General features: G+C 52.3%; 1 protein-coding gene across 1 annotated transcript in view; it reads right to left on the bottom strand.

The window, feature by feature from the left end:
* The window catches only part of ZNF609 (zinc finger protein 609), a 91,603-nt gene that overhangs the window by 76,295 nt on the left and 334 nt on the right, over positions 1–14,974 (bottom strand). The gene's annotated exons all lie outside the window — the stretch shown is intronic.

The following is a 14,974-nucleotide window of genomic DNA, read 5'->3' as shown; positions in this document are numbered from 1 at the left end:
GATAATGAGTCGGATGGCCCAGATTTTTAGCCTGTAACAGTCCCCTCCCAGGGAACGGATCAGCCCAAAGACAGGCATGGTATCCAGCTGCAGCACGTTAAAAATGGAGCCAGCCAGACACTGCCTTCCACATGCAAACAGGATTCGGTAACATGCTTTTGCTGAGTAGGACCAACACAGAGGAACTACTGGAAGATGACGAGGCCCAACCTCAACTCAGCAGGGGAGCTGCCCATGACTACTCACCCTGCCGAGGCTGGAGCGCGTGAAGGGCCGTATCCGATTCAAATCACGGGGATAAAAAGGCAAAGGTATGGCCTAATAGTCTGAAGAACGTTATAGGAAGATCTGCATAGCTACATCACAACAGCAACAGTCACACTGTGCAACTCCTCCGCCTGCACCGTGACTGCCCACAGTATGGGGTTGGGCAGCTCCCAGCTCACACCAGGGAGCTCATCTTTTTATACATTTATATATTTCCTTTTTTTAAGTGTGCCTATGCACATAAATATGATACACACACACATTTGTGTATGTGTGTGTATATATATAATACATATAAATAAAGGGAGCAGATGAGCAGGATTTTGGTCCAAAGCTATGTCAACAGCTCGGCAGCCATCAACATTTGCTAATTCCTCCTGCAACAGAAGGAAAAAGAAAAAAAAAAAGAAGGAGCCCAGAAGTCCACTGGGTCCCCGGAGATTAGAGAGACAGGAGCAATCAAAGGTTTAGAAAACAAGAGGAAATTACATTCACCCTGCGGAGGAGGTGTCAAGGGAGACTGAGGTCTGCTAATGCAGGGAGGCAGCGAGAGAACCACAGACAGGACAAATGAGAACAGGCTGAATTTGCAAGACAGGAGCAAAGGCAGAGTCGGGCTAAGAGCAAGGCAGGAGACAAACCACAGGGAGCTCAGGACACGCTGCCCACCGCTGTGGCGGAAAGAGAGACCAGGTGAGAGACCAGCCCTTTCCAGGCTGGGGCAGAACGACCCCCGTAAGCAATTCTGGGGTCATTCCCCTGCCAGTCATCCCAGGCACGTAGGTCTAAAGCGTTTCCTACAGCTCAGCAAAAATTCCCCCCCCCTAAATTCCTGTCCTAATTCCTGCTTTCTGCTCTCCAAAGGCCTCCCCTTGCACACTCGGTCTCTGCTGCTGGATGAGTGCCCTCTCCGGAGGGCAACGCTCTCACTAGCGAGACCCCCCTGGGTCCCAACCTGCAGCACCGTCCCCATTTTGAGCAGGGCGAGCAGCACGTAGGAGAAGCCCTGGCTACCGCAGTCCACAGCCGACAGGAGGGGGGGTCGCTTCCCCCCCCCCCCCATCTGCTTTGCACAACCCTCCAGGTCGTGAAGGACCGCAGGCGCCGGGCGCTATTCAGATCCTCCGCGCTGTGCTAAGAGGAGAGTAACGCCACCGCAAATCGCGGCAGCTCGCAAAAACAGAGCGGAGAGATTGATTCGGCTATAAACTTTGTCCTTCCCCTTACCTCCTGCCATTGCAGGATTGATCCCTGCACAACATGAAAAGCATGTGCTCACTTGTTGGCCTGGAGACCTGCCAGCAAAGCATTTTAAGAGCAGTCCTGGAGCACAGATCCTACAAGGAGACAGCTTTCTGCTTGGGAATGCTGCACACACACAGCACCAGACATGAATAATTCAGCTCCATTAGGTGCCGAGACCTCTACAATCCACATCTACGCACTGGGAAGGAGCCAACGTATTAGAGACAAACCTGAAAGTTCACTTTCGGAGCTAGCAGCCGACTGCAAACACACCTAGAGAGAGCTATTCAAACAGAGCCAGGGAGCACTTCAAAAAAAGCACCAAGCAGGGAGCTAGGAAACCGCACGAGCCCCGACTCTTTGTGCTAAAACACAACACGGGATGCTCCTCAGCAAACCCAAGGCGGCTGCAGCGCTCCGGCTTTTCGCGGGGGAACCAGAGGGCAGGAAACCAAATCGGGGAATGATTTAACACCCAAGGGCGGCAAGAGGCAGGAGAAAGCTTTTCTCCTGGCAACAAGGCGACCGGCCCACACGGAGAAAGACTGTCTCATACCCATGTGCTCGAGGCTGCGGCGCTCCAGGATCAGCCTCTGGTGGCTTCCAGACATGACTGACTGCAATTTTCACCCTGATTAACTTTCAGGAATGCCCGCGAGAAGGAACGGCCAAGACGACGGAAAAAAACCTCCTGTACGAGGCGGGTCCTCCAGGAGGGCAAAGGCAGGGAGTGGAGTATTTCGGCTAACCACCGGGCCTGATCCCCGACTGCAAACGCACCCTTGCTTCCAGGCAGCCCCGCGAACGTGCGTGGGAGGCCGACACGCCGTCGGCAGCTGAGGTAAAGCACGGTCGGAAAAGCATAAGCTCGGTCCCCGCCATGGCCCCAAACGACTCCCTGCAGCCCACCAGAGCTACCCCAGCGAGCCCCTGCGGTTGCAGCAGACAGGCCGCGGCAGGACCGGGGGGGGACGCTGCGCTGAGAGGCCCTTTCTCCCGCCATCCATCGCTGGCAGGCAGCCTGCAGCTTTCCCCGTGCGCTGCCTCCACACCAGATCCCTTTTTTGTTTCCTTTTACGACTAAAGAAAGTCGGAGGGGACGCGCCTTCCCCTCCCGAGCTGCAGCGCTCGCTCTCTGCTCGGCTCCTAGCACCGCGGCTGTAATCCCCCAGCTGGGCTTGTTTGGGTTGGATTTTTGTTAAGTAACTCCCATGTCTTTTCTGCAGCTCTCTTTTTAAGATGTTCCCTTTCTCCCCGCCCCCTCTCTCTAGAGATGGGGGGGGGGGGGGAGAAAAAAGAAAAAAAAGAGGAAAAAAAAAAATGTTGAATGAGAGCCAGCTGGCATGCACAAGAGGAGACGGAGAAATCTGCACAAAGGAGCTTCCTCACTCACTTGCTGCTTTCAGCTCAAGAAATCACGCAGGGGAGGAGGGTTTGCTCTCCCCCATACATCAGTCAAGCTGTAGCAGACAAAGGAGATTTGCCATGACACCCTCCAGAACTGCCACCCGACAGGGCCAGGGTTCCTCCATCACGTCCACGCAGTGGGAGTCCGCGATGTTGCAAAACAAGCTCAAATGCAGGGCTTCAAAACAAGCTGTTAAATGGGGAATTAACCCAGATTTGCATGGAGGCGCTAGCTGCCGCTGCCTCCTCGCTCGCAGAAGGCGCTGGGGAAACTTCGGGGGCTCCCGGGCTAATCAGCCTCGCGCTGGCACCCTGCCGGAGGCGAGTAGGCTGAACCCAATTTGAATAAAATGGAGCCACCCTTCTTTTTTCAATATGGAGGTGCACCCCACAAAGACTACATCTTCCAGCATGCAATGCACTCCGATCCTTTGGTTACCAGTAGAGAAACTTATGCCAGGACTCAGAGTTTCCATAGGCTGGGCCTCTACACCAGCAATGAACCTGACACAGGACAACGTGTAAGTCATGACTCACTTGTTGGCATTCCTTAGAAAAGCCTGAAATTTTGGAATACAGGCGTTACGGAAACAGGATGGACGAGGTCACTGGAAGAAGCTGGAGATGGAGAAAGATGGGAGAGATGAGCAAAGACCTTTTTAGTGTACGGATGGCTGGGCAATTTTGCCAGGGCGCCACAGCCCTGCCTGGAGCAAAGTTCAGGAGAGCTATCAAGTCGCAACACCCGCCTAGCACCAACCAGCATTTTTACATGCACAATTGTCAACACAACATTCATCATCAGTCAAAAACCGCAGTTAGGATCAGAACTCACCCTCACGGCCACCTCCGTCTGCTCATAACCTTAAAACGTGACCTTTACAGCAACATTCAATTAGACTGTTACAAACAAAGATGTCCAGCAAAATAATAAATACAAGATAAGGGCACAGAGCCTTAGATCTGAGCCAGGCTGCGTTTGAAGAAAAAGCTTCGCCAGATGCACTGAAACTCAGCATTTGTTTCTGTTGACGCTTATTTAACTCCAATGCCAAACAGACGTTTCGGAGAAATTTGGTCCAAGGCTGAAAACCCCAGTGCTTTTGAATGAGATTCAAGAGAGCAAACCCACCCTTCTGCAGACCCCCCTATACTTGCACATGCTTCCCTGAACGCCAAACAAGCCAAATACAACCAGCAGCGACGTCACCGATATGTGAGGCACACAGAAAGGGGGAAACAAAAAGGAGGAAAAAATTTCAGGCCTTCCCTGATATTATGAAATAGCAAAAACTGGAACAAGTTTTTCCTTTAATCCTCCCGTCACTCTTTGAAGCGTCATCAGCAGAGCCATGGTTTTTTGTTTGTGTACCTGAAGAGCTTAAAATTCTTCAGATTTAGTTATTCGATTTTGATGTCTCTCAACCCTTGCATTTTTTACGCTACCTTCCTACGTACTGAATAAAAGGCAACTCTGATTTCCTCCGCCAATACATAGAGAAGTCCAGAGCTTCATATTTCATGAAAACTAACAGCAAGTGGAACTTCACCCAAGTGCACAGCACTTGGCTAACACAGAAGGCTCACCAGTACCTACAGACCCCCACAAAGTCTCCATGCCTCAGGCACCAAGCGCAATTTCATTTCGTTCCTCTGAAGGACAGCAGACAAACCTCAGCTTCTCAGTGCTCCCACAGAGAGCTGAAGGGCCTCCAGCCAGGCAGGATCCATGTTTGCAGGAAGGTCACAGCAGTGGGATGAAGCAGCAGCATGGACTAGAGGTAAACTGGGCACAAACGGTGCACACGAAAGCACGGCCGGCACGTCTTACGCCTCTCGCAGCACCACCGTATGCAAGGCACTTCCCTTTCCCAGGCATCTGCCTTCCGGCGCGGAGGAAACGAGCCATCGCTCCTCTTCCTGAGGAGGGTTAGGAGTCCCCCAGTGATACCACGGTGAGTCTCAAGCAGGTGGCTCAGATGACTGTTCCTCCAGACAGCGGCTAGCTGTAGGCCGCCTGTCCGGAAGCAATGGGCTAGACTTCCTCCCGCAGGTGCGACTTTCCTGACTTCAAAATCTCTGACAGCTGAGAACAGCCAAGAGCTTTACCGGCAAACTCAGCACTCGGATCCACTTCCATAAACATCAGCTGGTGCCCAGCGCTCTTAACATTTGGCTTTACTGGGAAAGAGGAATAGAAAAACCCATATGCCGTGGGAGAAAAAGTGTTCGGTATGTAAAATGACTAAGCCAACTTCCTTCCTACATTCTCGGTTTTTAGATCTAACCTAAATTGGGAACTCTGAGCAGGGTTTTACCCCTCACCATTGCGTCTGCACCCTGGAAGACAACACTGTGCAACTGCAGGGCCTAGGCTTGCACATGATGGTTTAACAACAGCTAGACTTACAGCACCGCCGGCACCCAAGACCTGTATCCTCCTGCTTATCCGGCGCCCCCCATGCGCTACCGTGCACACCTGCCCCATTGCAGGTGTCGCGGCGTTACCGACCCACCGCACCAAGCACACGCCTTCCAGCGCCGCGGCCGCGGAGAGGGATCACCCTCATCAAAATAACACCAAACACTCAAAACAGCACATTTGAGCAAATTCATTTGACCGGCCCTGCGCTACGCGTTGTGACGCTTCCCATAGGGACATACGGGACAAATCTGGGGTTTGATTCTCACTCATATTGAGGGCTGGACTCCATTAGGAAACTGGAAGTAATGCAGCTACGCAGATTTAAAAACCAGTCTAGTTACACCCTTGCCAACCCCAGTGCAGAGATGAACTGATTTATTAGAGGCTTAAACTGGCTTAATGATATCTGAATCAGCGGCCTGTCCCAAAGCACAGCCTATAAGAAGGACCAGGCCAGAGAACATTTAAAAATAATCCAAACAGCTTACAAGTTTCAGATAAAGCTCCATGCTGGATGGAAGAATGCCAACAACCTGCAAAAGTCAGGAGCAAAAGGAAGCAGTAAGATAAACGTAATCAGGAGGGATCCCCAAAATATCAGTCGGAAGTGCCGGCAAAGACCAAAGACACTGAACAGGCACATGTAACCACTGGAGTAATTGCCAGAAAAGAGGAGCTCCCACTTTTCCTCTGTTCATCCAATAGTGACCAGTGGGGTTGCAAAAAACACACCTGCAGTTTTGGCAGCAGCCCCGACTCGGTGGGAGCCGACCGGGCAGGTCCAAACAAGCTATTTGTACCCTTCCGTTGTGGGACGCGGAAGGCAACGAAGGCTCCTCGCAGAGACCCGCGGCCTCACTCCCGGCCACCCCGTGAGCGCACAGCCCGATGCTACGCGTCTTTCGCCCCACGTGGGATCCGGCAACCGTGGAGCCCTAGGGCGAGTCAGCCAAATTACAAGCCGAAGGCCACGCTTGCACAATAACAAGGCACGCAGCAGCTCCAGGTAATCGTAGGCTCCCCCAACCCCACCGCGCACCCAGAAGAGGCAGGGAAGAGGAGCTGAGCTGGGGCTCTAACAGCTACAGCCATTAGCGTGTTTCCAAAGGGGATCCTGCTCGGAGCAGGGACAGCAGGAAAGGAGAACTACCGACTGCATAGCAGGCGCCAGCAGGCAGAGCACGCGGGTGCACGCTGGGAGGGCACTTGGGCAGAGAGGAGTCAGCACAGAAGTTAACTCCCGCTTTCCGTCTTCGCCGTCTCAAGGCGGATAACTGGCGCGATCAAACCGAGCGCTCCGACCACCAAAGCAACAGCTTCCAGCTGCAGTTCTGCCTTGATCTCGACATGAAAGAGCCACACAGCACACGCCGGGGTAAGGGCCAGGGAAGTGCAGCACAAAGCGCTCCACGCCGCCTCGGCGGCAGCCCGTTCAAAAAGAACAGAAACTGCCGCACGCTCACTCCTAGGCTGCTCCCAGAAAGTGCAGAGAGCAGACAGGCCAGTTCCTAGGGTATTTTGGGGTTTTTTTTCCCCCCCCCCCTCTTTTTTTCCTCTTCCACAGGAGAGGAGCAAACAGGCAGCCTTGGCTGTTTCCTAAGCTTTAGGAAAGGAAGAACATCACTGCTCCAAAAATGAAGGACCTGCCACTTCACCTACTAATGCCTTTAATTCCCCCTCATTCAATAACCAATTAGGGCACCTTGGCTAGCACTAGCTGCGGCTTCATTTGCAGCAGAAGAATATAGACTACCTACAGCTGTAATCTCTCTTGCTGTCAAGCCATCAGCCTGGAAACACTTTGGGAGAAACCAAACAGACTGCAAAGCGAAGGAGAAGGGAAGGCATATGCACAGGCAGGGACAAATCCAAGCACAGGGAATAGCAGGCCAAGAACTTCCTTCAGCCTTTTTTTTTTTTTTTTTTTTCTTAAGGGAGGGATAATAAATAGGTGTGTTTCATAGATTAATAAAGCACATTTGCAAAGCTATGATATACATCAGAAACTTGCTAATTCGCACTAATGACCCATTGCAAATTACAGAATTCTGTGAATTAGCAAGCGCATAAAGGAATACAATAAAAAAAAAAAAGCGAGAATGAGGCATCCAAGTATACTTGGCCTATTTTGTTAGTTGAAGTTCAGTTTTAATTACTTGTGGCAGTATGTCAAACACTGCGGAAGGTACCTATAAGAAGCTGGGGGGAAAAAAAAAAAAAAAAAAGAAAAAGAAAAAGCACACACACCATGGAAGTCTCCAGGACAAGAAACTTCACCATAGCATCTGCTAGTAAATCTTTAGGGAAGGACCACTAATTCTGGAGATTAGCACAGACAGCTCTACCTCTTCAACTGAATTCACAGTGGTTAACATTAGTTAAGTGATTAAACACCTCATTTTCACTCACTTAAAAGTTACAAAACAGGCTTCTGCTGAACTGCCCCTTCTGCTGTCAGAAAGGGACTAGGAACTCAGCACTAACTGGGAACCAAACCTTTGGACTTGTTCAAGCCAGAAATGATCCGTTTGATCAAAAGCAAAAATGGGCTGATCAAGCCGCTTAAAAATCATCCGAAAACTGCCTTGTTTTGTTATCAATACTTCCCTGGATCCGTGCAAAGAGACGAGACGACACACACGATGTAACACTACAACGATATCATCCTTTCAGCTGTCAGAACAGAGAGGCCAAGCAGGCCCAGAAACAGCTTGAAGGGAAAATCTGCGATGCTGCAAAACCTTTTTGTGTCCACAGCGCGCTCAGGGAAGGAGTGGCAGAGAAGGACAACATTCTGTTTCCTGCCCTTTTTGTTTCTTTTCTTGTTCCATAAACAAGGAAATGAAATGCAAAGGTTGAGCATTTAATGTTTAAATACAAAACATCAAGATTCTCCTTAAAGAACCTTTATTCATCCACAAACATATGCTCACATCCTTGTATATATTTACACATACATGTAAGTATAACATATATGCTCATAACATACGTGTGTGGGTGTCTACAGATATATATAGAGAGAGAGGTATCTCACACCAGGTATCTGAGTTGATGTTTTAGCAGGTAAGTCAGTAATGTCTTTTGCACGCAAAAGACTCAGCTGAGCTTGAGCACCAGTGTCTTGGTTTCATCTAGAAAACAGATTTTTCACCAAAACCCAGAAGTGGAATAGGCGTTTCCTTTAAAGAAATTTGTACGTTTAAAAAGATAAATGAAACAAGCAACTAAAGTCACACAGCAAGTTTCACGCAGGCAGGCAACCACCCCCTATTTCCTTTACTGTACATCTGTCCAAGCGAAAAAACTTATCCTTTTATCTGAAACCACTTTACACCACAGGGCACGGAGCCCATTTAGTAGGAAAGTGCATTTTTGATGCAATTGCCAGCTGCCACTGAAAGAAGTCATGTCCCTGTCACATCCTTCTCCTTTCCTTGTGTCAGGGCTACAGCCGCAGGTTGAGTCAGTGCAGCCAAGTGACCCAGCTGAACACCACCCCACCAAAGAAAACAAACGGCTCCCCGTCGGATCAGCTCCTGAACTAGCTCACCCTGCCAAATGTAAATCAAAAAGCGAGGCAATGAGGCACCCCACTAGCATATCAGCAATAAAGCCAAGAGCTGGGAAGAACCAGGGACACTGCTGTGCTTTTCTGAGGAGGAAAGGCAAAAGGAGAGTGGTGAATTACTCCACAAGCGTCTGATTCTTTCCGTGTGGGTCTCCTGGCTCCTCAAGCCCTGAATCCACATCAGCGCTCTCAGAGTATCAGAAAAGCCTCTCTGGCTCAGAGAAGGATTATCCAGCCCAGGACTGGCCTCAACACCCAGCAACAACAGCTGCTTCAACATGAGAACCTGGGCCCAAACAGAGGGACCTTTTGCCTAACGTTCCCTCCCACCATCCGGCAGTCAGCAGCTCAGGACTTGGCCCTCAGCACATTTTCGCACAAAGCTGTTTGCTGCCCTGAGCAAACAGTACCCTGAAACCAAGCTGCATCATTTCCTCATCCCAACAAACCTGGCTCGGGGACGTGGAACGACTGCTTCTCCAGACCAGCACACCAGCTGCTGGGCGGAAATGCCTGGGGTGCTTCTGTGGTGGCAAAAGCACCGGTCCAGCAGGCTACACGTGGCCAGAAATGAGCTCCCACGGCACCCACATCCTCAGAGCTGTCTCACCTACCTACCCCTTTCTGTCACGCGAGCAAAGCATCTCACAAATCACCCTTCACACCCAGCTCGGGCTCCTTGACATATCCCTCCCATATCCCCAAAAACCTGCTAGAGTTACATATCCCCACGCAACAGCATCATCCTCTTCTCTGGCCAGTATCACCACAGAAGAAGAGCCCAAACTATATGGCTTTCTTAGATTAGCGGCCAAGCTCCACTGAGAAGGGACCAGCTCTCCTCACAGCCGGAGAGCACACGACGTGCCCACGCAGCGTCAGAAGAAACAAGGTGTCACTGGAGACTTCCAGACTAACACAGCCCATGCTATCTCTGGGTGCTTTTAAGAGGTCTCTGCCTGCAAACTTACCAGAAAAGCTTTCCACAAACAGCTGTCAGCTTTATTCCCTTCCACAATTATCACCCTGGAGAACATTTGAGGAAAGTGGCAGGTGGGGACACAGGGCAAGTTTGGGAACAGACTCACGTGACTCTAGCAACCCAAAGGTTAGGGAAACATTTGTCCATACCCTGCAACAAACCTGCAAAGATAACGGAGGGCTCACCTTGAACCCTCTGTGGGAAACCACCTCATCTCCTGTACTCTATTCCAGAGCTTGTGCTTGCCTATCAATTCACTGTGTACAAGCAACCAAGTACAGTTAAACTGTCACCAGCCTCTGGCAAGGTCACCTGCGGCCTCACCTCCTTTTGTTACGGAGGAGGCATGTGATCTGCTCCGTGCGAACATCTGCCCACGACCTCCCCTAAGCAGGTCCCTGCTGAAAGCCAGGTAACTGAGCCAGAAGGAGCAGTGTCAACACTCAAAGGGCATAGCTGCGCACACAGTGTGTCACGCATCCCTGAAACAACATACCTGGAACCATAAATACCGTCTTATTTACATAATACTCGGGATAAAGGGGACTAAGAGGCTTACTGCATTACATCTGTGACTACTATTGCATCAGTGCCCAGAGGCCCTAATCTGAATTTAGGGACCCGTTGCGCTGGGTGCGACGTGAACACAGAGGCACTTCCTTGCCCTGAACGCTTTGCACAAGCCCTGGTTCAAGCCCATCCAAGCCCAAGGTCAAGAGCAACATGATACAGCCCAGCTCTTCCTGTTTCCTTGATGAGCAAGCAAAGAAAGATCCCTTTTCAGGCAGCGTACACCCAGGAAATGCCAGATAAATCACAGCGTCAGACACAACACACGACTCTGATCTTCAACTGCCTTCATTACATGGCTGAGCTCTGGGAACGCAACCCCAGCCTCAGCTCTCCAACCTTTGTCACAGTCCACGATTACACAGATACAACTCATCGACATCGATTTGTTTTTGTAGGGATGCCCACACGGAAGCACTAGAAATAGGAGGCAGCTTTTGGTTTTCTCTAAAACAACTATAATTTATGCAAAATGCAAAGAATCAAAAAAAACCACTGCCAATATAATCTAGGGGCAAATTTAAATTCAATTTGGCCCAGTTCTCAAGAAGAATAAACAAGACTAACTGAACTCTGGCCCTTCCTTCTTATTCATACATAATAAAGATATACAAGCTGTTAGGTAGCTCCAACACAGCATGAGAATCCCTTGACTGCCTTTATACTTAGTGTGACATTTCTTCATGAAAAGATGCATTTTTAGATAGACTACTGATTTAAAAGAAAGAGCTTCAGAGACGGCAGAGTTCTGACCCAGAAGCATATGCTGTGCACACAGGCATCCTACAAGTCAGGCGGCAGCTAAGATGCAAAGAAGGAGAAATTATTTGCAGCTACCGCCCAGACCAAGGCACAGGGCTACATATGGATGAATACTCCTTATTCACGACAGCTTCTCCCTCTAAGACACACTCTGCAAAAAAAGAATATTCACTGTATTCAATATGCACAAAGGCCACAGCAATAGGGTAACGCTTGTATTACGAGAGACACCTACGTGTATACACACACGCGCGCACCCCCACTAAGTGACACGCAGCCTAATGGCGACTCGCACAACACAAACCCTTCCATGGAAATGAAGTCAGAGAGTCCAGCTTGAAAAAAATCCCAGTGTCCTGGCCATACACAATTACAGATCATTACAACTTGCTTGATAATTAATTTCCTCTGGTGGCTCTAACTGGCTCAGAGCCCTTGTCCTGAACAGCGAGGCCAGTTTAGATAAAACATTACATACTTGTCCTTTTGCACCACAGAGATGGCCAAACTCCCAGTTTTGTGCGTGTCTCTCTTCTTCGCAAGCTCTACCCCGCAGATATGCAGGGAGCCGAGAGACTGCTAGTGGATTAAAGAGGTTATAAAAGGATAAGGATTTTTGTTTCAAGACCAAAATGGCTCCAAAATAATAAATTATAAATTATTCTGTTCAAAAAGCTAATCAATAAAATAAGCTGACTGGATTCTTTGAGTGCTGCGTGTGGCTACGTACTGCCAACAAAGAGCTAGAAATGTGCAGCATAATCCTATGCCAGAGTCATCACACAAAGCAGGGAAATAGGTTTTCCTGAGGATGTCCAGACAAGGGAGGCCGCGAGCGCAAGCATCGCTGCCGCCCTTAGCGCGGGGCACGATGAACGAAGACGGGCTGTGCTGGAGTATGAAAGTCAGCCCCGACACCGGCATCCTTATTCTTCTGGAGGGGGGGGGGGGAAAAAGGGCCCCGTGAGCTCTTCATTGTGCATCACAAAAAAAAGGGAAAAAAAAAATCTGTCTGTGTAACACCTCACCCAATGGAAAGGGCCTACCCAGAACAGGGGGAAGGAAGAAAAAAAAAAAAAAAGGCCTGCTGGGAGATGGAAGAGAGCCAAGTCTCACAGACAAGACTTGAACCGGTGACCTTCCCTGTGTACACAATGGGCGGCAGAGAGAGCCGCTTTATCTCCGGAGCAGCAGTTCTCACCCCTCCATTTCACTCGGATAAAACCGGAGCATTTATTGGACGTGTTACCAGTATAGCCACTTTGTTACTTACTTCAGCCCAAACTAGTGTCATCCGGAGACGCTTGCCTTTCCTGTTGCAACCAAGGACTGAAAAGAAGCCACGCTCGGGAGCGGGGAGCTGCCAAGATAAGCCCCGCGCGAGTTATATTCCAATCCTGACACTTCCCCTGGCCGGGGGCCAGCCTACCCGGGGGCCCTGCCCCACTCCTGCGCGAGAGGGGACGCAAGTGAAGTCAAACACACCTTCCGCCAGCTCCACGGCGCTCCCGCGGCATCGCCCTGCCCCTTCCGCGCGGACGAGCCGCCCCGGCGGCCCAGCGCGCCCTCGAAAGCGGGCTCCGAAACAGCGGCGTCAAGGCTCGAAGGACAGTTATTTGTGCTTCATTAACAGTCTCGCCAGCACAACAGAGGCCCAAGAGGCCCACTCCAAAGTGCCCTTAATTAAGGGCAGCTAAGGAGAGCTCAAGTGCTTGCCTAGGACTCCGACTTCCACACACCAGCGCCTCCAGCATCCACGAGAAGCTGCACTCGGAGACAGGATTGTTTTTCCCCCCCCAGAGACAACTTGTGTTTGGGTAGATGCTCTTAGGAGAGTTTAATCCTCTGTGATTTGTGCTGAGAAAATCCCCCAAAGGGGCTGTGTCCTCCCACCACCACCCCCCCACCGCCGCACGCCCAGTGCTGGGAACCCGAAACTGCTCTGAGCTGTCGCCTGTGTCACATGTACACAGAGGTCAGGTGTTCTTCCTCCTCAGCAAGCCCAAGGGGGGAGAAGGAAATTAGTCTCTTCAGAAAGCTGTGATCAAACCTGCACTGCAAACAGAGGAAAGGCTTGGAGTGGCAGCACTGCCACCCACCAGGCACTTCTCCAGCTCCTCAAGTCCTTTACAGCCTCCCTGCACAAGGCAAACAGACACGGGGTCAAGAGAGGGAGAAACGCACCCGCGAGGATCCCAGTGCCAGAGCTGGAGATCAAGGGCTCGCTCGCCAGGTGCGGGGGCTCCTGACCAAGCGGCACCCTCCCGGGCTCAGGTAACCACATCCCCGCGCCACAGCGACGTGCCACCTCCCCAGGACAGGACGTAAGGGCGCTAGCTCAGGCGTTTGGCCCTATACCTTCCCCCGCACACGCGCGTGCAGCGTCCCACCGCCGCAGTTCAGTCCCGGGCTGGACACCTCGTCCCTCAACATCTCCTTCCCAAGCCTTGCCCGGCCACCGCCAGCACGGTGGGCAGCGCCAAGGTGTGCTCGCATGGGGGGCCGTGCTCTGAGCACTCAAACATGGGGGATCCCTACCCCCCCAGACACAGGGCAACCACGCCGGGAGGGCCAGGACACCCCACAGGGATGGGATCGCGGCCTCCCGCGCACCAGGCGACGACCTCCATCCCGCACGCTCCCCCGCCACGCATGCAGCCCCGCCAGGGTCCCCCTTTCCCACAGCCTCCAGGGGAGAACACGGGGGATCCCCCAGGCCCAACTGCCACAGAGCGTCCGCCAGGCTCCGCAGCCATGGAGAGAGCGAGAGGACCTCCCCAAACGCACAGCGGTCACAGACGGGGGTCCCCAAACGCCAGGGCTGTCCCATGGGGGACCTCAGCCCCCAGCAGCCACACAGTGAGTGTCCCATGCGGGAACCCCAACTCCCAACAGTCACACGGGGGCGTCCCCAATCCCCAGGGCTGTCCCCTGGGGGACCCCAACTCCCAACAGCCACACAGTGAGTGTCCCATGAGGGAATTCCAACCCCCAACAGTCACACAGGGGGTGCCCCTAAACCCCAAGGGTTACCCATGAGGGACCCTAACCCCCAACAGCCACACAGGGGGTGTCCCCAATCCCCAAGGGTGCCCCCTGGGGGACCCCAACCCCCCACCAGTCACACAGTGAGTGTCCCATGAGGGAACCCCAACCCCCCAACAGTCACACGGGGGGTGTCCCCAATCCCCAGGGGTGTCCCATGGGGGACCCCAGCCCCCAACAGTCACACAGGGGGTGCCCCTACACCCCAAGAGTGCCCCCCAGGGAACCCCAACCCCCCAACAGTCACATAAGGGGTGTCCCCAATCCCCAGGGGTGTCCCCTGGGAGACCCCAACCCCCCAACAATCACACAGGGGGTGTCCCTAAACCCCACGGGTGTCCCCCGGGGGACCCCAACCCCCCACCAGTCACACAGTGAGTGTCCCATGAGAAAACCCCAACCCCCCAAGAGTCACACAGGGGGTGTCCCCAATCCCCAAGGGTGCCCCCTGGGGGACCCCAACCCCCCAACAGTCACACAGGTGGTCCCCACTCCCCAGGGGTGTCCCATGGGGGACCTCAGCCCCCACCAGTCACACAGTGAGCGTCCCATGAGGGATCCCCAACCCCCCAACAGTCACACGGGGGGTGTCCCCAATCCCCAGGGGTGCCCCACGGGGAACCCCAACTCCCAGGAGTCACACGGGGGGGGCCCCGAAGCCCAAGCGGCCTCCCTGGGGGGATCCCAGCCCCCAACAGCCGCA

The sequence above is a fragment of the Apteryx mantelli genome, chromosome 15 (assembly GCF_036417845.1).
Source record: "Apteryx mantelli isolate bAptMan1 chromosome 15, bAptMan1.hap1, whole genome shotgun sequence".
NCBI classification, from domain to species: domain Eukaryota; kingdom Metazoa; phylum Chordata; class Aves; order Apterygiformes; family Apterygidae; genus Apteryx; species Apteryx mantelli.
The sequence above is the reverse complement of the archived record's forward strand: the minus strand, read 5'-3'. Positions and strand labels throughout refer to the sequence as shown.